Here is a 26,615-nt window from a genome sequence, read left to right on the forward strand (position 1 = left end):
ATCCTCAACCGTGTGGAATATCAGCAGGCAGCCGGCCACTCCTGGCCACCGTGCCCCGGACAAGAATGATGGCCTTTCCCCAGAGAAACAAAAGTCACCAGGCCAGGTTCCTGATGTCAGTTTGCAGGAGGCACTTGGCACTGTCAAACCAGCCACAGTTACCTGTGGTGGTACTTTCGGTCGGGTATGCATCCTGATCCGTGCGGAATTTCAGCAGGCAGCCGGCCACTCCGGGCCACCGTACCCCGGAAAAGAATGATGGCCTTTCCCCAGAGAAACAAAAGTCACCAGGCCAGGTTCCTGATGTCAGTTTGCTGGAGGCACTTGGCACTGTCAAACCAGCCACAGTTGCCTCTGGGGTACCTTGCATCTGGGAGGTATCCTCAACCGTGAGGAATTTCAGCAGGCAGCCGGCCACTCCGGGCCACCGGGACCCGGACATAATGATGGCCTTTCCCCAGAGAAACAAAAGTCACCAGGCCAGGTTCCTGATGTCGGTTTGCAGGAGGCACTTGGCACTGTCAAACCAGCCACAGTTGCCTCTGGGGCCACTTTCCATCTGGGAGGCATCCTGATCCGTTTGGAATTTCAGCAGGCAGCCTGTCACTCGAGCCACCGGGCCCTGGACATGAACCATGGCCTTTCCCCAGAGAAACAGAAGTCACCAGGCCAGGTCGCTGATGTCTGTTTGCAGGAGGCACTTGGCACTGTCAAACCAGCCACAGTTGCCTCTGGTGGTACTTTCGGTCTGGGAGGCATCCTGATCCGTGCGGAATTTCAGCAGGCAGCCGGCCACTCCGGGCCACCATACCCCGGAAAAGAATGATGGCCTTTCCCCAGAGAAACAAAAGTCACCAGGCCAGGTTCCTGATGTCAGTTTGCAGGAGGCACTTGGCACTGTCAAACCAGCCACAGTTGCCTCTGGTGGTACTTTCGCTCTGGGAGGCACCCTTATCCGTGCGGAATTTCAGCAGGCAGCCGGCCACTCCGAGCCACCAGGCCCTGGACATGAACCATGGCTTTTCCCCAGAGAAACAAAAGTCACCAGGCCAGGTTCCTGATGTCAGTTTGCAGGAGGCACTTGGCACTGTCAAACCAGCCACAGTTGTCTGTGGGTCCCCCTTGCATCTGGGAGGTATCCTCAACCGTGCGGAATTTCAGCAGGCAGCCAGCCACTCCGGGCCACCGTGCCCCGGACAAGAATGATGGCCTTTCATCAGAGAAACAAAAGTCACCAGGCCAAGTTCCTGATGTCATTTTGCAGGAGGCACTTGGCACTGTCAAACCAGACGCAGTTGCCTCTGGGGTCATTTTTCACCGGGGAGGCATCCTGATCCATGCGGAATTTCAGCAGGCACCAGGCCACTCCGGTCCGCCAGGCCCTGGACATGAGCCATGTCCATTCCCCTGAGAAACAAAAGTCACCAGGCCAGGTTCCTGATGTCAGTTTGCAGGAGGCACTTGGCACTGTCAAACCAGCCACAGTTGCCTGTGGGGGCACCTTGCATCTGGGAGGTATCCTCAACCGTGTGGAATATCAGCAGGCAGCCGGCCACTCCTGGCCACCGTGCCCCGGACAAGAATGATGGCCTTTCCCCAGAGAAACAAAAGTCACCAGGCCAGGTTCCTGATGTCAGTTTGCAGGAGGCACTTGGCACTGTCAAACCAGCCACAGTTACCTGTGGTGGTACTTTCGGTCGGGTATGCATCCTGATCCGTGCGGAATTTCAGCAGGCAGCCGGCCACTCCGGGCCACCGTACCCCGGAAAAGAATGATGGCCTTTCCCCAGAGAAACAAAAGTCACCAGGCCAGGTTCCTGATGTCAGTTTGCTGGAGGCACTTGGCACTGTCAAACCAGCCACAGTTGCCTCTGGGGTACCTTGCATCTGGGAGGTATCCTCAACCGTGAGGAATTTCAGCAGGCAGCCGGCCACTCCGGGCCACCGGGACCCGGACATAATGATGGCCTTTCCCCAGAGAAACAAAAGTCACCAGGCCAGGTTCCTGATGTCGGTTTGCAGGAGGCACTTGGCACTGTCAAACCAGCCACAGTTGCCTCTGGGGCCACTTTCCATCTGGGAGGCATCCTGATCCGTTTGGAATTTCAGCAGGCAGCCTGTCACTCGAGCCACCGGGCCCTGGACATGAACCATGGCCTTTCCCCAGAGAAACAGAAGTCACCAGGCCAGGTCGCTGATGTCTGTTTGCAGGAGGCACTTGGCACTGTCAAACCAGCCACAGTTGCCTCTGGTGGTACTTTCGGTCTGGGAGGCATCCTGATCCGTGCGGAATTTCAGCAGGCAGCCGGCCACTCCGGGCCACCATACCCCGGAAAAGAATGTTGGCCTTTCCCCAGAGAAACAAAAGTCACCAGGCCAGGTTCCTGATGTCAGTTTGCAGGAGGCACTTGGCACTGTCAAACCAGCCACAGTTGCCTCTGGTGGTACTTTCGCTCTGGGAGGCACCCTGATCCGTGCGGAATTTCAGCAGGCAGCCGGCCACTCCGAGCCACCAGGCCCTGGACATGAACCATGGCTTTTCCCCAGAGAAACAAAAGTCACCAGGCCAGGTTCCTGATGTCAGTTTGCAGGAGGCACTTGGCACTGTCAAACCAGCCACAGTTGTCTGTGGGTCCCCCTTGCATCTGGGAGGTATCCTCAACCGTGCGGAATTTCAGCAGGCAGCCAGCCACTCCGGGCCACCGTGCCCCGGACAAGAATGATGGCCTTTCATCAGAGAAACAAAAGTCACCAGGCCAAGTTCCTGATGTCATTTTGCAGGAGGCACTTGGCACTGTCAAACCAGACGCAGTTGCCTCTGGGGTCATTTTTCATCTGGGAGGCATCCTGATCCATGCGGAATTTCAGCAGGCACCAGGCCACTCCGGGCCACCAGGCCCTGGACATGAGCCATGTCCATTCCCCTGAGAAACAAAAGTCACCTGGCCAGGTTCCTGATGTCAGTTTGCAGGAGGCACTTGGCACTGTCAAACCAGCCACATTTGCCTCTGGGGGCATTTTTCATGAGGCAGGCATCCTGATCCATGCGGAATTTCAGCAGGCAGCCGGCCACTCCGGGCCACCAGGCCCTGGACATGAACCATGGCCTTTCCCCAGAGAAACAAAAGTCATCAGGCCAGGTTCCTGATGTCAGTTTGCAGGAGGCACTTGGCACTGTCCAACTAGACGCAGTTGCCCGTGGGAGCATTTTTCATCTGGGAGGTATCCTCATCCGTGCGGAATTACAGCAGGCATCCGGCCACTCCAGAACACCGGGAACTGGACAAGAATGAATGCCTTTCCCCAGAGAAACAAAAGTCACCAGGCCAGGTTCCTGATGTCAGTTTGCAGGAGGCACTTGGCACTGTCAAACCAGCCACAGTTGCCTGTGGGGGCACCTTCCATCTCGGCGGCATCCTGATCCATGCAGAATTTCAGCAGGCAGCCTGCCACTCCGGGCCCCCAGTCCATGGACATGAACCATGGCCATTTCCCCAGAGAAACAAAAGTCACCAGGCCAGGTTCCTGATGTCTGTTTGCAGGAGGCATTTGGCACTATCAAACCAGCCACAGTTGCCTGTGGGGGCACCTTGCATCTGGGAGGTATCCTCAACCGTGAGGAATTTCAGCAGGCAGCCGGCCACTGCAGGCAGCGGGGCACTGGACACGAATGATGGCCTTTCCCCAGAGAAACAAAAGTCACCAGGCCAGGTTCCTGATGTCAGTTTGCAGGAGGCAATTGGCACTGTCAAACCAGCCACAGTTGCCTTGGGTGGTACTTTCGGTCTGGGAGGCATCCTGATCCGTGCGGAATTTCAGCAGGCAGCCGGCGACTCCGGGCCACCGGGACCCAGAAAAGGATGTTGGCCTTTCCCCAGAGAAACAAAAGTCACCAGGCCAGGTTCCTGGTGTCAGTTTGCAGGAGGCACTTGGCACTGTCAAACCAGCCGCAGTTGCCTGTGGGGGCATTTTTCATGTGGGAGGCATCCTGATCCATGCGGAATTTCAGCAGGCAGCCGGCCACTCCGGGCCACCAGGCCCTGGACATGAACCATGGCCTTTCCCCAGAGAAACAAAAGTCACCAGGCCAGGTTACTGATGTCAGTTTGCAGGAGGCACTTGGCACTGTCAAACCTGACGCAGTTGCCTGTGGGGGCTCCTTGCATCTGGGAGGTATCCTCATCCGTGCGGAATTTCAGCAGGCATCCGGCCACTATAGTACACCGGGCACTGGACAAGAATGAAGGCCTTTCCCCAGAGAAACAAAAGTCACCAGGCCAGGTTCCTGATGTCAGTTTGCAGGAGGCACTTGGCACTGTCAAACCCGCCGCAGTTGCCTGTAGGGGCAGTTTTCATCTGGGAGGCATCCTGATCCATGTGGAATTTCAGCAGGCACCAGGCCACTCCTGGCCACAAGGCCCTGGACATGAACCATGGCCTTTTCCCAGAGAAACAACAGTCACCAGGCCAGGTTCCTGATGTCAGTTTGCAGGAGGCACTTGTCGCTGTCAAACTAGACGCAGTTGCCTCTGGGGGCATTTTTCATCTAGGAGACATCCTCAACTGTGTGGAATTTCAGCAGGCATCCGGCCACTCCGGCCGCTCTGGGCCCCGGACAAGAATGATGGCCTTTCCCCAGAGAAACAAAAGTCACCAGGCCAGGTTCCTGATGTCAGTTTGCAGGAGGCACTTGGCACTGTCAAACCAGCCACAGTTGCCTCTGGTGGTACTTTCGGTCTGGGATGTATCCTGATCCGTTTGGAATTTCAGCAGGTAGCCGGCCACTCCGGGCCACCGTGCCCCAAACAAGAATGATGGCCATTCCCCAGAGAAACAAAAGTCACCAGGCCAGGTTCCTGATGTCAGTTTGCAGGAGGCACTTGGCACTGTCAAACCAGCCGCAGTTGCCTGTGGGGGAATTTTTCATGTGGGAGGCATCCTGATCCATGCGGAATTTCAGCAGGCAGCCGGCCACTCCGAGCCCCCAGGCCCTGGACATGAACCATGGCCTTTCCCCAGAGAAACAAAAGTCACCAGGCCAGGTTCCTGATGTCAGTTTGCAGGAGGCACTTGGCACTGTCAAACCCGCCGCAGTTGCCTGTGGGGGCATTTTTCATGTGGGAGGCATCCTGATCCATGCGGAATTTCAGCAGGCAGCCAGCCACTCCGGGCCACCAGGCCCTGGACATGAACCATGGCTTTTCCCCAGAGAAACAAAAGTCACCAGGCCAGGTTCCTGATGTCAGTTTGCAGGAGGCACTTGGCACTGTCAAACCAGACGCAGTTGCCTGTGGGAGCAATTTTCATCTGGGAGGCGTCCTGATTCATGCGGAATTTCAGCAGGCAGCCGGCGACTCCGGGCCACCAGGCCCTAGACAAGAATGAAGGCCTTTCCCCAGAGAAACAAAAGTCACCAGGCCAGGTTCCTGATGTCAGTTTGCAGGAGGCACTTGGCACTGTCAAACCAGCCACAGTTGTCTGTGGGTCCCCCTTGCATCTGGGAGGTATCCTCAACCGTGCGGAATTTCAGCAGGCAGCCAGCCACTCCGGGCCACCGTGCCCCGGACAAGAATGATGGCCTTTCATCAGAGAAACAAAAGTCACCAGGCCAAGTTCCTGATGTCATTTTGCAGGAGGCACTTGGCACTGTCAAACCAGACGCAGTTGCCTCTGGGGTCATTTTTCATCTGGGAGGCATCCTGATCCATGCGGAATTTCAGCAGGCACCAGGCCACTCCGGGCCGCCAGGCCCTGGACATGAGCCATGTCCATTCCCCTGAGAAACAAAAGTCACCAGGCCAGGTTCCTGATGTCAGTTTGCAGGAGGCACTTGGCACTGTCAAACCAGCCACGGTTGCCTGTGGGGGCATTTTTCATGAGGCAGGCATCCTGATCCATGCGGAATTTCAGCAGGCAGCCGGCCACTCCGGGCCCCCGGGCCCTGGACATGAACCATGGCCTTTCCCCTGAGAAACAAAAGTCACCAGGCCAGGTTCCTGATGTCAGTTTGCAGGAGGCACTTGGCACTGTCAAACCAGCCACAGTTAACTGTGGGGGCACCTTCCGTCTGGGAGGTATCCTCAACCGTGAGGAATTTCAGCAGGCAGCCGGCCACTCCAGGCCACGGGGCACTGGACATGAACCATGGCCTTTCCCCAGAGAAACAAAAGTCACCAGGCCAGGTTCCTGATGTCAGTTTGCAGGAGGCACTTGGCACTGTCAAACCAGACGCAGTTGCCTGTGGGAGCAATTTTCATCTGGGAGGCATCCTGATTCATGCGGAATTTCAGCAGGCAGCCGGCCACTCCGGGCCACCAGGCCCTAGACAAGAATGTTGGCCTTTCCCCAGAGAAACAAAAGTCACCAGGCCAGGTTCCTGATGTCAGTTTGCAGGAGGCACTTGGCACTGTCAAACCAGCCACAGTTGTCTGTGGGTCCCCCTTGCATCTGGGAGGTATCCTCAACCGTGCGGAATTTCAGCAGGCAGCCAGCCACTCCGGGCCACCGTGCCCCGGAAAAGAATGTTGGCCTTTCCCCAGAGAAACAAAAGTCACCAGGCCAGGTTCCTGATGTCAGTTTGCAGGAGGCACTTGGCACTGTCAAACCAGCCACAGTTGCCTCTGGTGGTACTTTCGCTCTGGGAGGCATCCTGATCCGTGCGGAATTTCAGCAGGCAGCCGGCCATTCCGGGCCACCAGGCCCTGGACATGGACCATGGCTTTTCCCCTGAGAAAAAAAAGTCACCAGGCCAGGTTCCTGATGTCAGTTTGCAGGAGGCACTTGGCACTGTCAAACCCGCCGCAGTTGCCTGTGGGGGCATTTTTCATGAGGGAGGCATCCTGATCCATGCAGAATTTCAGCAGGCAGCCGGCCACTCCGAGCCACCAGGCCCTGGACATGAACCATGGCTTTTCCCCAGAGAAACAAAAGTCACCAGGCCAGGTTCCTGATGTCATTTTGCAGGTGGCACTTGGCACTGTCAAACCAGACGCAGTTGCCTCTGGGGTCATTTTTCATCTGGGAGGCATCCTGATCCATGCGGAATTTCAGCATGCACCAGGCCACTCCGGGCCACCGTGCCCCGTACATGAGCCATGTCCATTCCCCTGAGAAACAAAAGTCACCAGGCCAGGTTCCTGATGTCAGTTTGCAGGAGGCACTTGGCACTGTCCAACTAGACCCAGTTGCCTGTGCGGGCTCCTTGCATCTGGGAGGTATCCTCATCCGTGCGGAATTTCAGCAGTCATCCGGCCACTCTAGAACACCGGGAACTGGACAAGAATGAATGCCTTTCCCCAGAGAAACAAAAGTCACCAGGCCAGGTTCCTGATGTCAGTTTGCAGGAGGCACTTGGCACTGTCAAACCAGCCACAGTTGCCTGTGGTGGCACCTTCCATCTCGGCGGCATCCTGATCCATTTGGAATTTCAGCAGGCAGCCGGCCACTCCGGGCCACCAGGCCATGGACATGAACCATGGACTTTCCCGAGAGAAACAAAAGTCACCAGGCCAGGTTCCTGATGTCAGTTTGCAGGAGGCACTTGGCACTGTCAAACCAGCCACAGTTACCTGTGGTGGTACTTTCGGTCGGGTAGGCATCCTGATCCGTGCGGAATTTCAGCAGGCAGCCGGCCACTCCGGGCCACCGTACCCCGTAAAAGAATGACGGCCTTTCCCCAGAGAAACAAAAGTCACCAGGCCAGGTTCCTGATGTCAGTTTGCAGGAGGCACTTGGCACTGTCAAACCAGCCGCAGTTGCCTCTGGGGTACCTTGCATCTGGGAGGTATCCTCAACCGTGAGGAATTTCAGCAGGCAGCCGGCCACTCCGGGCCACCGGGACCCGGACATAATGATGGCCTTTCCCCTGAGAAACAAAAGTCACCAGGCCAGGTTCCTGATGTCAATTTGCAGGAGGCACTTGGCACTGTCAAACCAGCCACAGTTGCCTGTGGGGGCACCTTGCATCTGGGAGGCATCCTGATCCATGCGTAATTTCAGCATGCACCAGGCCACTCCGGGCCACCAGGCCCTGGACATGAACCATGGCCTTTCCCCAGAGAAACAAAAGTCACCAGGCCAGGTTCCTGATGTCAGTTTGCAGGAGGCACTTGGCACTGTCAAACCAGCCACGGGTGCCTGTGGTGGCACCTTCCATCTCGGCGGCATCCTGATCCATGCAGAATTTCAGCAGGCAGCCGGCCACTCCGGGCCACCAGGCCATGGACATGAACCATGGCCTTTCCCGAGAGAAACAAAAGTCACCAGGCCAGATTCCTGATGTCAGTTTGCAGGAGGCACTTGGCACTGTCAAACCAGCCACAGTTACCTGTGGGGGCACCTTCCATCTGGGAGGTATCCTCAACCGTGAGGAATTTCAGCAGGCAGCCGGCCACTCCAGGCCACGGGGCACTGGACATGAACCATGGCCTTTCCCCAGAGAAACAAAAGTCACCAGGCCAGGTTCCTGATGTCAGTTTGCAGGAGGCACTTGGCACTGTCAAACCAGCCACAGGTGCCTGTGGGGGCATCTTGAATCCTTGTGGTATCCTGATCCGTTCAGAATTTCAGCAGGCAGCCGGACACTCCGGGGCACCAGGCCCTGGACATGAACCATGGCCTTTCCCCAGAGAAACAGAACTCAGCAGGCCAGGTCGCTGATGTCTGTTTGCAGGAGGCACTTGGCACTGTCAAACCAGCCACAGTTGCCTTGGGTGGTACTTTCGGTCTGGGAGGCATCCTGATCCTTTTGGAATTTCTGCAGGCAGCCGGCCACTCCCGGCCAACGTACCCCGGACAAGAATGATGGCCTTTCCCCAGAGAAACAAAAGTCACCAGGCCAGGTTCCTGATGTCAGTTTGCAGGAGGCACTTGGCACTGTCAAACCAGCCACAGTTGCCTCTGGTGGTACTTTCACTCTGGGAGGCATCCTGATCCATTTGGAATTTCAGCAGGCAGCCGGCCACTCCGGGCCACCAAGCCCTGGACATGAACCATGGCCTTTCCCCTGAGAAACAAAAGTCACCAGGCCAGGTTCCTGATGTCAGTTTGCAGGAGGCACTTGGCACTGTCAAACCAGCCACAGGTGCCTGTGGTGGCACCTTCCATCTCGGCGGCATCCTCATCCATGCAGAATTTCAGCAGGCAGCCGGCCACTCCGGGCCACCAGGCCATGGACATGAACCATGGACTTTCCCGAGAGAAACAAAAGTCACCAGGCCAGGTTCCTGATGTCAGTTTGCAGGAGGCACTTGGCACTGTCAAACCAGCCACAGTTACCTGTGGGGGCACCTTCCATCTGGGAGGTATCATCAACCGTGAGGAATTTCAGCAGGCAGCCGGCCACTCCAGGCCACCGTACCCCGTAAAAGAATGATGGCCTTTCCCCAGAGAAACAAAAGTTACCAGGCCAGGTTCCTGATGTCAGTTTGCAGGAGGCACTTGGCACTGTCAAACCAGCCACAGGTGCCTGTGGGGGCATCTTGAATCCTTGTGGTATCCTGATCCGTTCAGAATTTCAGCAGGCAGCCGGACACTCCGGGGCACCGGGCCCTGGACATGAACCATGGCCTTTCCCCAGAGAAACAAAAGTCACCAGGCCAGGTTCCTGATGTCAGTTTGCAGGAGGCACTTGGCACTGTCAAACCAGCCACAGGTGCCTGTGGGGGCATTTTTCATGTGGGAGGCATCCTGATCCATTTGGAATTTCAGCAGGCAGCCGGCCACTCGGGTCCACCGTGCCCCGGACATGAACCATGGCCTTTCCCCTGAGAAACAAAAGTCACCAGGCCAGGTTCCTGATGTCAGTTTGCAGGAGGCACTTGGCACTGTCAAACCAGCCACAGGTGCCTGTGGTGGCACCTTCCATCTCAGCGGCATCCTGATCCATGCGGAATTTCGGCAGTCAGCCGGCCACTCCAGGTCACCGTACCCCGTAAAAGAATGATGGCCTTTCCCCAGAGAAACAAAAGTCACCAGGCCAGGTTCCTGATGTCAGTTTGCAGGAGGCACTTGGCACTGTCAAACCAGCCGCAGTTGCCTCTGGGGTACCTTGCATCTGGGAGGTATCCTCAACCGTGAGGAATTTCAGCAGGCAGCCGGCCACTCTGGGCCACCGGTACCCGGACATAATGATGGCCTTTCCCCAGAGAAACAAAAGTCACCAGGCCAGGTTCCTGATGTCAGTTTGCAGGTGGCGCTTGGCACTGTCAAACCAGCCACAGTTGCCTCTGGGGCCACATTCCATCTGGTAGGCATCCTGATCCGTTTGGAATTTCAGCAGGCAGCCTGTCACTCGAGCCACCGGGCCCTGGACATGAACCATGGCCTTTTCCCTGAGAAACAGAACTCAGCAGGCCAGGTCGCTGATGTCTGTTTGCAGGAGGCACTTGGCACTGTCAAACCAGCCACAGTTACCTGTGGGGGCACCTTCCGTCTGGGAGGTATCCTCAACCGTGAGGAATTTCAGCAGGCAGCCGGCCACTCCAGGCCACGGGGCACTGGACATGAACCATGGCCTTTCCCCAGAGAAACAAAAGTCACCAGGCCAGGTTCCTGATGTCAGTTTGCAGGAGGCACTTGGCACTGTCAAATCCGCCGCAGTTGCCTGTGGGGACATTTTTCATGTGGGAGGCATCCTGATCCATGCAGAATTTCAGCAGGCAGCCGGCCACTCCGGGCCACCAGGCCCTGGACATGAACCATGGCTTTTCCCCAGAGAAACAAAAGTCACCAGGCCAGGTTCCTGATGTCAGTTTGCAGGAGGCACTTGGCACTGTCAAACCAGACGCAGTTGCCTGTGGGAGCAATTTTCATCTGGGAGGCATCCTGATTCATGCGGAATTTCAGCAGGCAGCCGGCGACTCCGGGCCACCAGGCCCTAGACAAAAATGTTGGCCTTTCCCCAGAGAAACAAAAGTCACCAGGCCAGGTTCCTGATGTCAGTTTGCAGGAGGCACTTGGCACTGTCAAACCAGCCACAGTTGTCTGTGGGTCCCCCTTGCATCTGGGAGGTATCCTCAACCGTGCGGAATTTCAGCAGGCAGCCAGCCACTCCGGGCCACCGTGCCCCGGACAAGAATGATGGCCTTTCATCAGAGAAACAAAAGTCACCAGGCCAAGTTCCTGATGTCATTTTGCAGGAGGCACTTGGCACTGTCAAACCAGACGCAGTTGCCTCTGGGGTCATTTTTCATCTGGGAGGCATCCTGATCCATGCGGAATTTCAGCAGGCACCAGGCCACTCCGGGCCACCATGCCCTGGACATGAGCCATGTCCATTCCCCTGAGAAACAAAAGTCACCAGGCCAGGTTCCTGATGTCAGTTTGCAGGAGGCACTTGGCACTGTCAAACCAGCCACATTTGCCTCTGGGGGCATTTTTCATGAGGCAGGCATCCTGATCCATGCGGAATTTCAGCAGGCAGCCGGCCACTCCGGGCCCCCGGGCCCTGGACATGAACCATGGCCTTTCCCCAGAGAAACAAAAGTCATCAGGCCAGGTTCCTGATGTCAGTTTGCAGGAGGCACTTGGCACTGTCCAACTAGACGCAGTTGCCAGTGGGGGCATTTTTCATCTGGGAGGTATCCTCATCCGTGCGGAATTACAGCAGGCATCCGGCCACTCCAGAACACCGGGAACTGGACAAGAATGAATGCCTTTCCCCAGAGAAACAAAAGTCACCAGGCCAGGTTCCTGATGTCAGTTTGCAGGAGGCACTTGGCACTGTCAAACCAGCCGCAGTTGCCTCTGGGGCACCTTGCATCTGGGAGGTATCCTCAACCGTGAGGAATTTCAGCAGGCAGCCGGCCACTGCAGGCAGCGGGGCACTGGACACGAATGATGGCCTTTCCCCAGAGAAACAAAAGTCACCAGGCCAGGTTCCTGATGTCAGTTTGCAGGAGGCAATTGGCACTGTCAAACCAGCCACAGTTGCCTTGGGTGGTACTTTCGGTCTGGGAGGCATCCTGATCCGTGCGGAATTTCAGCAGGCAGCCGGCGACTCCGGGCCACCGGGACCTAGAAAAGGATGTTGGCCTTTCCCCAGAGAAACAAAAGTCACCAGGCCTGGTTCCTGGTGTCAGTTTGCAGGAGGCACTTGGCACTGTCAAACCAGCCGCAGTTGCCTGTGGGGGCATTTTTCATGTGGGAGGCATCCTGATCCATGCGGAATTTCAGCAGGCAGCCGGCCACTCCGGGCCACCAGGCCCTGGACATGAACCATGGCCTTTCCCCAGAGAAACAAAAGTCACCAGGCCAGGTTACTGATGTCAGTTTGCAGGAGGCACTTGGCACTGTCAAACCTGACGCAGTTGCCTGTGGGGGCTCCTTGCATCTGGGAGGTATCCTCATCCGTGCGGAATTTCAGCAGGCATCCGGCCACTATAGTACACCGGGCACTGGACAAGAATGAAGGCCTTTCCCCAGAGAAACAAAAGTCACCAGGCCAGGTTCCTGATGTCAGTTTGCAGGAGGCACTTGGCACTGTCAAACCCGCCGCAGTTGCCTGTAGGGGCAGTTTTCATCTGGGAGGCATCCTGATCCATGTGGAATTTCAGCAGGCAGCCGGCCACTCCTGGCCACAAGGCCCTGGACATGAACCATGGCCTTTTCCCAGAGAAACAACAGTCACCAGGCCAGGTTCCTGATGTCAGTTTGCAGGAGGCACTTGTCGCTGTCAAACTAGACGCAGTTGCCTCTGGGGGCATTTTTCATCTAGGAGACATCCTCAACTGTGTGGAATTTCAGCAGGCATCCGGCCACTCCGGCCGCTCTGGGCCCCGGACAAGAATGATGGCCTTTCCCCAGAGGAACAAAAGTCACCAGGCCAGGTTCCTGATGTCAGTTTGCAGGAGGCACTTGGCACTGTCAAACCAGCCACAGTTGCCTCTGGTGGTACTTTCGGTCTGGGAGGTATCCTGATCCGTTTGGAATTTCAGCAGGTAGCCGGCCACTCCAGGCCACCGTGCCCCAAACAAGAATGATGGCCATTCCCCAGAGAAACAAAAGTCACCAGGCCAGGTTCCTGATGTCAGTTTGCAGGAGGCACTTGGCACTGTCAAACCAGCCACAGTTACCTGTGGGGGCATTTTTCATCTGGGAGGTATCCTCAACCGTGAGGAATTTCAGCAGGCAGCCGGCCACTCCAGGCCACGGGGCACTGGACACGAATGATGGCCTTTACCCAGAGAAATAAAAGTCACCAGGCCAGGTTCCTGATGTCAGTTTGCAGGAGGCACTTGGCACTGTCAAACCAGACACAGTTGGCTGTGGGTCCCCCTTGCATCTGGGAGGTATCCTCAACCGTGCGGAATTTCAGCAGGCAGCCAGCCACTCCGGGCCACCGTGCCCCGGACAAGAATGTTGGCCTTTCATCAGAGAAACAAAAGTCACCAGGCCAAGTTCCTGATGTCATTTTGCAGGAGGCACTTGGCACTGTCAAACCAGACGCAGTTGCCTCTGGGGTCATTTTTCATCTGGGAGGCATCCTGATCCATGCGGAATTTCAGCAGGCACCAGGCCACTCCGGGCCACCAGGCCCTGGACATGAGCCATGTCCATTCCCCTGAGAAACAAAAGTCACCAGGCCAGGTTCCTGATGTCAGTTTGCAGGAGGCACTTGGCACTGTCAAACCAGCCACATTTGCCTCTGGGGGCATTTTTCATGAGGCAGGCATCCTGATCCATGCGGAATTTCAGCAGGCAGCCGGCCACTCCGGGCCACCAGGCCATGGACATGAACCATGGCCTTTCCCCAGAGAAACAAAAGTCATCAGGCCAGGTTCCTGATGTCAGTTTGCAGGAGGCACTTGGCACTGTCCAACTAGACGCAGTTGCCAGTGGGGGCATTTTTCATCTGGGAGGTATCCTCATCCGTGCGGAATTACAGCAGGCATCCGGCCACTCCAGAACACCGGGAACTGGACAAGAATGAATGCCTTTCCCCAGAGAAACAAAAGTCACCAGGCCAGGTTCCTGATGTCAGTTTGCAGGAGGCACTTGGCACTGTCAAACCAGCCGCAGTTGCCTCTGGGGCACCTTGCATCTGGGAGGTATCCTCAACCGTGAGGAATTTCAGCAGGCAGCCGGCCACTGCAGGCAGCGGGGCACTGGACACGAATGATGGCCTTTCCCCAGAGAAACAAAAGTCACCAGGCCAGGTTCCTGATGTCAGTTTGCAGGAGGCAATTGGCACTGTCAAACCAGCCACAGTTGCCTTGGGTGGTACTTTCGGTCTGGGAGGCATCCTGATCCGTGCGGAATTTCAGCAGGCAGCCGGCGACTCCGGGCCACCGGGACCTAGAAAAGGATGTTGGCCTTTCCCCAGAGAAACAAAAGTCACCAGGCCTGGTTCCTGGTGTCAGTTTGCAGGAGGCACTTGGCACTGTCAAACCAGCCGCAGTTGCCTGTGGGGGCATTTTTCATGTGGGAGGCATCCTGATCCATGCGGAATTTCAGCAGGCAGCCGGCCACTCCGGGCCACCAGGCCCTGGACATGAACCATGGCCTTTCCCCAGAGAAACAAAAGTCACCAGGCCAGGTTACTGATGTCAGTTTGCAGGAGGCACTTGGCACTGTCAAACCTGACGCAGTTGCCTGTGGGGGCTCCTTGCATCTGGGAGGTATCCTCATCCGTGCGGAATTTCAGCAGGCATCCGGCCACTATAGTACACCGGGCACTGGACAAGAATGAAGGCCTTTCCCCAGAGAAACAAAAGTCACCAGGCCAGGTTCCTGATGTCAGTTTGCAGGAGGCACTTGGCACTGTCAAACCCGCCGCAGTTGCCTGTAGGGGCAGTTTTCATCTGGGAGGCATCCTGATCCATGTGGAATTTCAGCAGGCAGCCGGCCACTCCTGGCCACAAGGCCCTGGACATGAACCATGGCCTTTTCCCAGAGAAACAACAGTCACCAGGCCAGGTTCCTGATGTCAGTTTGCAGGAGGCACTTGTCGCTGTCAAACTAGACGCAGTTGCCTCTGGGGGCATTTTTCATCTAGGAGACATCCTCAACTGTGTGGAATTTCAGCAGGCATCCGGCCACTCCGGCCGCTCTGGGCCCCGGACAAGAATGATGGCCTTTCCCCAGAGGAACAAAAGTCACCAGGCCAGGTTCCTGATGTCAGTTTGCAGGAGGCACTTGGCACTGTCAAACCAGCCACAGTTGCCTCTGGTGGTACTTTCGGTCTGGGAGGTATCCTGATCCGTTTGGAATTTCAGCAGGTAGCCGGCCACTCCAGGCCACCGTGCCCCAAACAAGAATGATGGCCATTCCCCAGAGAAACAAAAGTCACCAGGCCAGGTTCCTGATGTCAGTTTGCAGGAGGCACTTGGCACTGTCAAACCAGCCACAGTTACCTGTGGGGGCATTTTTCATCTGGGAGGTATCCTCAACCGTGAGGAATTTCAGCAGGCAGCCGGCCACTCCAGGCCACGGGGCACTGGACACGAATGATGGCCTTTACCCAGAGAAATAAAAGTCACCAGGCCAGGTTCCTGATGTCAGTTTGCAGGAGGCACTTGGCACTGTCAAACCAGACACAGTTGGCTGTGGTGGCACCTTTCATCTGGGAGGCATCCTGATCCGTTTGGAATTTCAGCAGGCAGCCGGCCACTCCGGGCCACCGTACCCCGGAAAAGAATGATGGCCTTTCCACAGAGAAACAAAAGTCACCAGGCCAGGTTCCTGATGTCAGTTTGCAGGAGGCACTTGGCACTGTCAAACCAGCCGCAGTTGCCTGTGGGGGAATTTTTCATGTGGGAGGCATCCTGATCCATGCGGAATTTCAGCAGGCAGCCGGCCACTCCGAGCCCCCAGGCCGTGGACATGAACCATGGCCTTTCCCCAGAGAAACAAAAGTCACCAGGCCAGGTTCCTGATGTCAGTTTGCAGGAGGCACTTGGCACTGTCAAACCCGCCGCAGTTGCCTGTGGGGGCATTTTTCATGTGGGAGGCATCCTGATCCATGCGGAATTTCAGCAGGCAGCCAGCCACTCCGGGCCACCAGGCCCTGGACATGAACCATGGCTTTTCCCCAGAGAAACAAAAGTCACCAGGCCAGGTTCCTGATGTCAGTTTGCAGGAGGCACTTGGCACTGTCAAACCAGACGCAGTTGCCTGTGGGAGCAATTTTCATCTGGGAGGCGTCCTGATTCATGCGGAATTTCAGCAGGCAGCCGGCGACTCCGGGCCACCAGGCCCTAGACAAGAATGTTGGCCTTTCCCCAGAGAAACAAAAGTCACCAGGCCAGGTTCCTGATGTCAGTTTGCAGGAGGCACTTGGCACTGTCAAACCAGCCACAGTTGTCTGTGGGTCCCCCTTGCATCTGGGAGGTATCCTCAACCGTGCGGAATTTCAGCAGGCAGCCAGCCACTCCGGGCCACCGTGCCCCGGACAAGAATGTTGGCCTTTCATCAGAGAAACAAAAGTCACCAGGCCAGGTTCCTGATGTCAGTTTGCAGGAGGCACTTGGCACTGTCCAACTAGACGCAGTTGCCAGTGGGGGCATTTTTCATCTGGGAGGCATCCTGATCCATGCGGAATTTCAGCAGGCACCAGGCCACTCCGGGCTGCCAGGCCCTGGACATGAGCCATGTCCATTCCCCTGAGAAACAAAAGTCACCAGGCCAGGTTCCTGATGTCAGTTTGCAGGAGGCACTTGGCACTGTCAAACCAGCCACGGTTGCCTGTGGGGGCATTTTTCATGAGGCAGGCATCCTGATCCATGCGGAATTTCAGCAGGCAGCCGGCCACTCCGGGCCACCAGGCCATGGACATGAAGCATGGCCTTTCCCCAGAGAAACAAAAGTCACCAGGCCAGGTTCCTGATGTCAGTTTGCAGGAGGCACTTGGCACTGTCAAACCTGACGCAGTTGCCTGTGGGGGCTCCTTGCATCTGGGAGGTATCCTCATCCGTGCGGAATTTCAGCAGGCATCCGGCCACTCCAGTACACCGGGCACTGGACAAGAATGAAGGCCTTTCCCCAGAGAAACAAAAGTCACCAGGCCAGGTGCCTGATGTCAGTTTGCAGGAGGCACTTGGCACTGTCAAACCCGCCGCAGTTGCCTGTAGGGGCAGTTTTCATCTGGGAGGCATCCTGATCCATGTGGAATTTCAGCAGGCAGCCGGCCACTCCTGGCCACAAGGCCCTGGACATGAACCATGGCCTTTTCCCAGAGAAACAAAAGTCACCAGGCCAGGTTCCTGATGTCAGTTTGCAGGAGGCACTTGTCGCTGTCAAACTAGACGCAGTTGCCTCTGGGGGCATTTTTCATCTAGGAGACATCCTCAACTGTGTGGAATTTCAGCAGGCATCCGGCCACTCCGGCCGCACTGGGCCCCGGACAAGAATGATGGCCTTTCCCCAGAGAAACAAAAGTCACCAGGCCAGGTTCCTGATGTCAGTTTGCAGGAGGCACTTGGCACTGTCAGACCAACCACAGTTGCCTCTGGTGGTACTTTCGGTCTGGGAGGCATCCTGATCCGTTTGGAATTTCAGCAGGTAGCTGGCCACTCCGGGCCACCGTGCCCCAAACAAGAATGATGGCCATTCCCCAGAGAAACAAAAGTCACCAGGCCAGGTTCCTGATGTCAGTTTGCAGGAGGCACTTGGCACTGTCAAACCAGCCACAGTTGCCTGTGGGGGCATTTTTCATCTGGGAGGTATCCTCAACCGTGAGGAATTTCAGCAGGCAGCCGGCCACTCCAGGCCACGGGGCACTGGACACGAATGATGGCCTTTACCCAGAGAAATAAAAGTCACCAGGCCAGGTTCCTGATGTCAGTTTAGAGGTGGCACTTGGCACTGTCAAACCAGCCACAGTTGCCTGTGGGGGCATCTTGCATCTGGGATGTATCCTCATCCGTGCGGAATTTCAGCAGGCAGCCGGCCACTCCAGGCCCCCGGGCACTGGACACGAACCATGGCCTTTCCCCAGAGAAACAAAAGTCACCAGGCCAGGTTCCTGTTGTCAGTTTGCAGGAGGCACTTGGCACTGTCAAACCAGCCACATTTACCTTGGGTGGTACTTTCGGTCTGGGAGGCATCCTGATCCGTGCGGAATTTCAGCAGGCAGCCGGCCACTCCGGGCCACCGTACCCCGGAAAAGAATGATGGCCTTTCCACAGAGAAACAAAAGTCACCAGGCCAGGTTCCTGATGTCAGTTTGCAGGAGGCACTTGGCACTGTCAAACCAGCCGCAGTTGCCTGTGGGGGAATTTTTCATGTGGGAGGCATCCTGATCCATGCGGAATTTCAGCAGGCAGCCGGCCACTCCGAGCCCCCAGGCCGTGGACATGAACCATGGCCTTTCCCCAGAGAAACAAAAGTCACCAGGCCAGGTTCCTGATGTCAGTTTGCAGGAGGCACTTGGCACTGTCAAACCCGCCGCAGTTGCCTGTGGGGGCATTTTTCATGTGGGAGGCATCCTGATCCATGCGGAATTTCAGCAGGCAGCCAGCCACTCCGGGCCACCAGGCCCTGGACATGAACCATGGCTTTTCCCCAGAGAAACAAAAGTCACCAGGCCAGGTTCCTGATGTCAGTTTGCAGGAGGCACTTGGCACTGTCAAACCAGACGCAGTTGCCTGTGGGAGCAATTTTCATCTGGGAGGCGTCCTGATTCATGCGGAATTTCAGCAGGCAGCCGGCGACTCCGGGCCACCAGGCCCTAGACAAGAATGTTGGCCTTTCCCCAGAGAAACAAAAGTCACCAGGCCAGGTTCCTGATGTCAGTTTGCAGGAGGCACTTGGCACTGTCAAACCAGCCACAGTTGTCTGTGGGTCCCCCTTGCATCTGGGAGGTATCCTCAACCGTGCGGAATTTCAGCAGGCAGCCAGCCACTCCGGGCCACCGTGCCCCGGACAAGAATGATGGCCTTTCATCAGAGAAACAAAAGTCACCAGGCCAGGTTCCTGATGTCAGTTTGCAGGAGGCACTTGGCACTGTCCAACTAGACGCAGTTGCCAGTGGGGGCATTTTTCATCTGGGAGGCATCCTGATCCATGCGGAATTTCAGCAGGCACCAGGCCACTCCGGGCTGCCAGGCCCTGGACATGAGCCATGTCCATTCCCCTGAGAAACAAAAGTCACCAGGCCAGGTTCCTGATGTCAGTTTGCAGGAGGCACTTGGCACTGTCAAACCAGCCACGGTTGCCTGTGGGGGCATTTTTCATGAGGCAGGCATCCTGATCCATGCGGAATTTCAGCAGGCAGCCGGCCACTCCGGGCCACCAGGCCATGGACATGAAGCATGGCCTTTCCCCAGAGAAACAAAAGTCACCAGGCCAGGTTACTGATGTCAGTTTGCAGGAGGCACTTGGCACTGTCAAACCTGACGCAGTTGCCTGTGGGGGCTCCTTGCATCTGGGAGGTATCCTCATCCGTGCGGAATTTCAGCAGGCATCCGGCCACTCCAGTACACCGGGCACTGGACAAGAATGAAGGCCTTTCCCCAGAGAAACAAAAGTCACCAGGCCAGGTGCCTGATGTCAGTTTGCAGGAGGCACTTGGCACTGTCAAACCCGCCGCAGTTGCCTGTAGGGGCAGTTTTCATCTGGGAGGCATCCTGATCCATGTGGAATTTCAGCAGGCAGCCGGCCACTCCTGGCCACAAGGCCCTGGACATGAACCATGGCCTTTTCCCAGAGAAACAAAAGTCACCAGGCCAGGTTCCTGATGTCAGTTGGCAGGAGGCACTTGTCGCTGTCAAACTAGACGCAGTTGCCTCTGGGGGCATTTTTCATCTAGGAGACATCCTCAACTGTGTGGAATTTCAGCAGGCATCCGGCCACTCCGGCCGCACTGGGCCCCGGACAAGAATGATGGCCTTTCCCCAGAGAAACAAAAGTCACCAGGCCAGGTTCCTGATGTCAGTTTGCAGGAGGCACTTGGCACTGTCAGACCAACCACAGTTGCCTCTGGTGGTACTTTCGGTCTGGGAGGTATCCTGATCCGTTTGGAATTTCAGCAGGTAGCTGGCCACTCCGGGCCACCGTGCCCCAAACAAGAATGATGGCCATTCCCCAGAGAAACAAAAGTCACCAGGCCAGGTTCCTGATGTCAGTTTGCAGGAGGCACTTGGCACTGTCAAACCAGCCACAGTTGCCTGTGGGGGCATTTTTCATCTGGGAGGTATCCTCAACCGTGAGGAATTTCAGCAGGCAGCCGGCCACTCCAGGCCACGGGGCACTGGACACGAATGATGGCCTTTACCCAGAGAAATAAAAGTCACCAGGCCAGGTTCCTGATGTCAGTTTAGAGGTGGCACTTGGCACTGTCAAACCAGCCACAGTTGCCTGTGGGGGCAACTTGCATCTGGGATGTATCCTCATCCGTGCGGAATTTCAGCAGGCAGCCGGCCACTCCAGGCCCCCGGGCACTGGACACGAACCATGGCCTTTCCCCAGAGAAACAAAAGTCACCAGGCCAGGTTCCTGTTGTCAGTTTGCAGGAGGCACTTTTCACTGTAAAAATCAGCCACAGTTGCATTTTCTGGCAGCTTGCCGCTCGGAGGCATCCTGCGATGTTCGGAATTTTGGTAGTCAGTCAGCCACTCTGGGCCACTGTCACCTGCAAACGAACACTGGGCCTTTTGCCTGGGAAACAAATCTGACCAGGCCAGATGCCTGATGTCAGTTTGCAGGAGGCACTTGGCACTGTCAAACCAGCCACAGTTGCTCATGTTGGTACCTTCGTCTGGGAGGCATCATGCGACATTCGGAATTTCTGGAGGCAGCCTGCCATCCTGCGCCATTGGCACCTTGCAAAAAACAGTGGACCTTTTGGCTGGGGAACAAAACTGATCATCCCTGGTTCTTGATGTCCGTTTGCAGGAGGCACGTGACACTGTCAGTCCAGCCGCAGTTGCCTCTGGTGGCACCTTGCGTCTGAGATGCATCCTGCCACCTTTGGAATTTCAGCAGGCAGTTGTCCATTCCATGCCCCTTGCCCCTCAACATGAACCCTGACCCTTTTCCCTGGGAAACAAAACTCACCAGGCCAGGTACCTGATGTCAGTTTGCAGGAGGCACTTGGATCTTTCAAACCAGCCACCATTGCTGATGGTGGCACATTGGTCTGGGTGGCATCCTGCGACTTTTGGAATTTCAGCAGGCATCCGGCCTGTCTGGGCCACTGGTGGTTGGGCCCAAATGCTGGCCCTTTTCCCTGGGAAATAAAACTCATCCGCCCAGTTTCCTGATAGTTCGCAGGAGGCACGTGTTACTGTCATACCAGCCAGACTTGCTGATGTTTGCACTTTGTGTCCTGGCGGCATCCTGCTACCTTTGGAATTTCAGCAGGCAGCAGGCCACTCCCTGCCACTGGCCGTTTTACACAACTGCTGGCCCTTTTAACTGGGAAACAAAACTTACCAGTCCAGGTTCCTGATGTCAATTTGCAGGAGACACTTGGCACTGTCAAACCATCCATGTAGTATTGCATTTTATTTAAATGGTATTCTCTGTCTCACCCCTCCAAAAGTTATTGTCTATCCCAAGCCTGTGGTCCTGTCCTGGAGCATCCCGTATCTGTAATCCTTTGGCATCCTGTATCTGTAATCCAAGTCTCATTCCGTGCCCACTTTCAATCTGCCTTATAAACCGTGCGAGTGAGACCAGTTGCTCTCTTATCCTTTCCTCCCTCTTCGCCTTCCTACCCTGTTGGCCCTTCCCTCCCCTAGGCTCCCCCTCCTTCCCCCTCCCCCTTCCCCCTTTTTCCCTCAGAAACCGTGCTGTTCCCGGGGATGGGACCCCCAATAAACCCTCATTTAATCTGCACCCTCAGAATCCCTGTGGAATCTCCTTGCCTGCCTGCTGCTGCCAGTGCACTCACAGCCTAGGGGGCCCTCCGGTAACTCCCCGGGGTGCCCCCTCCCAAAATGGACTGCAACACAGCCAAGGTTGCATTTGGTGGCAGCTGCATCTGGGAGGCATCCTGTGATCTTTGGAATTTCAGCAGGCAGCCATTGACTCCAGAACTCTTTCCCATGGACAGGGACGCGACCATTTTCCCTGGGAAAAAAAAACTCATGTGCCTATGTTCCTGATGTCAGTTTACAGGAGGCACGTGGCACTGTCAAAGTAGACACAGTGGCGTCTGGAGGCACATTGCACCTGGATACAGAGCATTAGAACATAAGTACTACTGCCAGGCGTCATGCCACAGAAGCGCCACGAAGCGCCCCGAAACTGGCACCATAATCTCTGCGAGAAGAGCCAAAATATTAAAAATTCTAAAAACACGCCAAAATATAAAACCAGCCAGAAGTGATCGAAACATTCAAAAAAACCCGCCAAAATATAGTAAAAACAATCTAAAGAAACCACAATATTATAAACAACCTCTAAAATATCTTAAAACTCGCCAAAACTGATCAAAACATTCTGAAAATCGGCCAACATATTAGAAACCCAGCCAGAACTGATCAAACCAAAAAAAAACCTTGCCAAAACATAACCAAAAAAAAATGAAAACAAACAAAACCTTCCAAATACATGCCAAAATATTTTAAACTAGACAAAACAAATCAAAACATTCCAAAACCCACAAAATAATATTTAAAAGAAATCAAAACCAAACAAAACATTCTGAAAACCCGCAAAATCAAAATAAAAACGACTCAAAACCAACCAAAACATTCCAAAAACCCGACAAAACATCATAAAAACAAATCAAAACCAACCAAAACATTCCGAAAACCCGCCAAAATTATTTAGACCCGCAAAACTCATCAAAACATTCTGAAAAGATGCCAAAACATTAGAAAACCAGCCAGAACTGATCAAAACATTCAAAAAACTTGGCAATGCATCATAAAACAAATCAAAACCAACCAAAACATTCCAAAAACCCGACAAAATAGTTTAGAACCCGCCAAAACTGATCAAAACATTCTGAAAAGATGCCAAAATACTAGAAAACCAGTCTGAAGTGATCGAAACTTTCAATAACTTGCCAAAACATAATCAAAACAAATGAAAGCAACCCAAAACATTCCAAATACCCGCCAAAATATTTTAAAACCCGCCAAAACAAATCCAAACATTCCAAAACCTGCCAAGACAATATAAACAATACAAGAGAAAACAAAACATTCTGAAACACCACCAAAACATTCCGAAAACCCGCCAAAACATCATAAAAACAAATCAAAACAAACCAAACAATAAGAGGAACACGGCAACATATTGGCAAGCAAGAGACAGAGAGCGCGGCACCTTCTAGGAGGCCAAGAAGGAAATCGCACAACACCTGCACTGTGTCTGCAACTTTCAAACTGCTAGAAGCTAGTGGCTTGCCACTGGCCTGCCTCTTCAATTGCCATTAGCATTCCAATGGAAGCTATTCTTGGACAACTTTGCTCTGCTTGCTGCTAGTTCTGCCCCAGCCTACCATAGATAACCTTGCTCTTCCCTTGAGGCTCTGAGATGCCAAGAACTTGTCAACTTCAAAGGGCGGGCCGGGCTACATCTACTCAGATGCCACAGTTTCTCCTTGCTAGACCTAGTGGGAAAGCATTTTGCTGAGATGCAGAAGGCAAGAAACACAGAATACGGAGACGCGGAGCTGTCCCAAGTGCCGCTGCCAGGCGTCTTTCCGCAGAAGGAGCGCCCCGCAGCGCACCGCAACCGGCACCGTCATCTCTGCGCAAAGAGCCAAAATATTTTCAAACCCGCCAAAACTCATCCAAAACTATTTTCAAACCCGCCAAAATAGAAAACCAGACAGAAGTGATCAATACATTCGAAAAAACCTCACAAAACATGATAAAGCCCACCAAAGCTAATCCAAACACATCAAAAACTGGGCTAAACAGAATCAAAACAAATCAAAACAAACCTAAATCTTCTAAAAACCCGCCAAAATAATTCAAAACCCGTCAAAACTAATCAAAACCTTCCGAATACCCGTTAAAAAACATTCCAAATACCCGCCAAAAGATTTTAAAACACGCGAAAATGAATCCAAACATTCCAAAACCTGCCAACACAATAAAAACAACTCAAGAGAATACAAAACATTCTAAAAGCCAACCAAAACATTCCGAAAACCCGCCAAAACATCATCAAAACAAATCAAAACCAACCAAAATATTCCAAAAACCCGCCAAAATTATTTAGACCCGCAAAACTCATCAAAACATTCTGAAAAGATGCCAAAACATTAGAAAACCAGCCAGAACTGATCAAAACATTCAAAAAACTTTGCAAAACATCATAAAAACAAATCATAAACCAACCGAAACATTCTAAAAACCAGCCAAAATATTCCGAAATCCGGCCAAAACATCATAAAAACAAATCATAACCAACCGAAACATTCCAAAAACCCGACAAAGTAGTTTAGAACCCGCCAAAACTCATCAAAACATTCTGAAAAGATGCCAAAATACTAGAAAACCAGTAAGAAGTGATCCAAACTTTCAATAACTTGCCAAAACATAATCAAAACAAATGAAAGCAACCCAAAACATTCCAAATACCCGCCAAAATATTTTCAAACCCGCCAAAACTCATCCAAAAATATTTTCAAACCCGCCAAAATAGAAAACCAGAGAGAAGTGATCAATACATTCGAAAAAACCTCACAAAACATGATAAAGCCCACCAAAGCTAATCCAAACACATCAAAAACTGGGTTAAACAGAATCAAAACAAATCAAAACAAACCTAAATCTTCTAAAAACCCGCCAAAATAATTCAAAACCCGTCAAAACTAATCAAAACCTTCCGAATACCCGTTAAAAAACATTCCAAATACCCGCCAAAAGATTTTAAAACCCGCCAAAAGGAATCCAAACATTCCAAAACCTGCCAAGACAATATAAACAACACAAGAGAAAACAAAACATTCTAAAACCCAACCAAAACATTCCGAAATCCCGCCAAAACATCATCAAAACAAATCAAAACCAACCAAAATATTCCAAAATCCCGCCAAAATGATTTAGACCCGCAAAACTCATCAAAACATTCTGAAAAGATGCCAAAACATTAGAAAACCAGCCAGAACTGATCAAAACATTCAAAAAACTTTGCAAAACATCATAAAAACAAATCATAAACCAACCGAAACATTCCAAAAACCAGCCAAAATATTCCGAAATCCGGCCAAAACATCATAAAAACAAATCATAACCAACCGAAACATTCCAAAAACCCGACAAAGTAGTTTAGAACCCGCCAAAACTCATCAAAACATTCTGAAAAGATGCCAAAATACTAGAAAACCAGTAAGAAGTGATCGAAACTTTCAATAACTTGCCAAAACATAATCAAAACAAATGAAAGCAAACCAAAACATTCCAAATACCCGCCAAAAGATTTGAAAACCCGCCAAAAGGAATCCAAACATTCCAAAACCGGCCAAGACAATATAAACAACACAAGAGAAAACAAAACATTCTAAAACACCACCAAAACATCATAAAAACAAATCAAAACAAACCAAACAATAAGAGGAACACGGCAACATATTGGCAAGCAAGAGACAGAGAGCGCGGCACCTTCTAGGAGGCCAAGAAGGAAGCCGCACAACACCTGCACTGTGTCTGCAACTTTCAAACTGCTAGAAGCTAGTGGCTTGCCACTGGCCTGCCTCTTCAATTGCCATTAGCATTCCAATGGAAGCTATTCTTGGACAACTTTGCTCTGCTTGCTGCTAGTTCTGCCCCAGCCTACCATAGATAACCTTGCTCTTCCCTTGAGGCTCTGAGATGCCAAGAACTTGTCAACTTCAAAGGGCGGGCCGGGCTACATCTACTCAGATGCCACAGTTTCTCCTTGCTAGACCTAGTGGGAAAGCATTTTGCTGAGATGCAGAAGGCAAGAAACACAGAATACGGAGACGCGGAGCTGTCCCAAGTGCCGCTGCCAGGCGTCTTTCCGCAGAAGGAGCGCCCCGGAGCGCACCGCAACCGGCACCGTCATCTCTGCGCAAAGAGCCAAAATATTTTCAAACCCGCCAAAACTCATCCAAAAATATTTTCAAACCCGCCAAAATAGAAAACCAGACAGAAGTGATCAATACATTCGAAAAAACCTGACAAAACATGATAAAGCCCACCAAAGCTAATCCAAACACATCAAAAACTGGGCTAAACAGAATCAAAACAAATCAAAACAAACCTAAACCTTCTAAAAACCCGCCAAAATAATTCAAAACCCGTCAAAACTAATCAAAACCTTCCGAATACCCGTTAAAAAACATTCCAAATACCCGCCAAAAGATTTTAAAACACGCAAAAAGCAATCCAAACATTCCAAAACCTGCCAACACAATAAAAACAATTCAAGAGAATACAAAACATTCTAAAACCCAACCAAAACATTCCGAAAACCCGCCAAAACATCATCAAAACAAATCAAAACCAACCAAAATATTCCGAAAACCCGCCAAAATGATTTAGACCCACAAAACTCATCAAAACATTCTGAAAAGATGCCAAAACATTAGAAAACCAGCCTGAACTGATCAAAACATTCAAAAAACTTGGCAAAACATCATAAAAACAAGTCAAAACCAACCAAAACATTCCAAAAACCCGACAAAGTAGTTTAGAACCCGCCAAAACTGATCAAAACATTCTGAAAAGATGCCAAAATACTAGAAAACC

The sequence above is a fragment of the Passer domesticus genome, chromosome 3 (assembly GCF_036417665.1).
Source record: "Passer domesticus isolate bPasDom1 chromosome 3, bPasDom1.hap1, whole genome shotgun sequence".
Lineage (NCBI taxonomy): Eukaryota > Metazoa > Chordata > Aves > Passeriformes > Passeridae > Passer > Passer domesticus.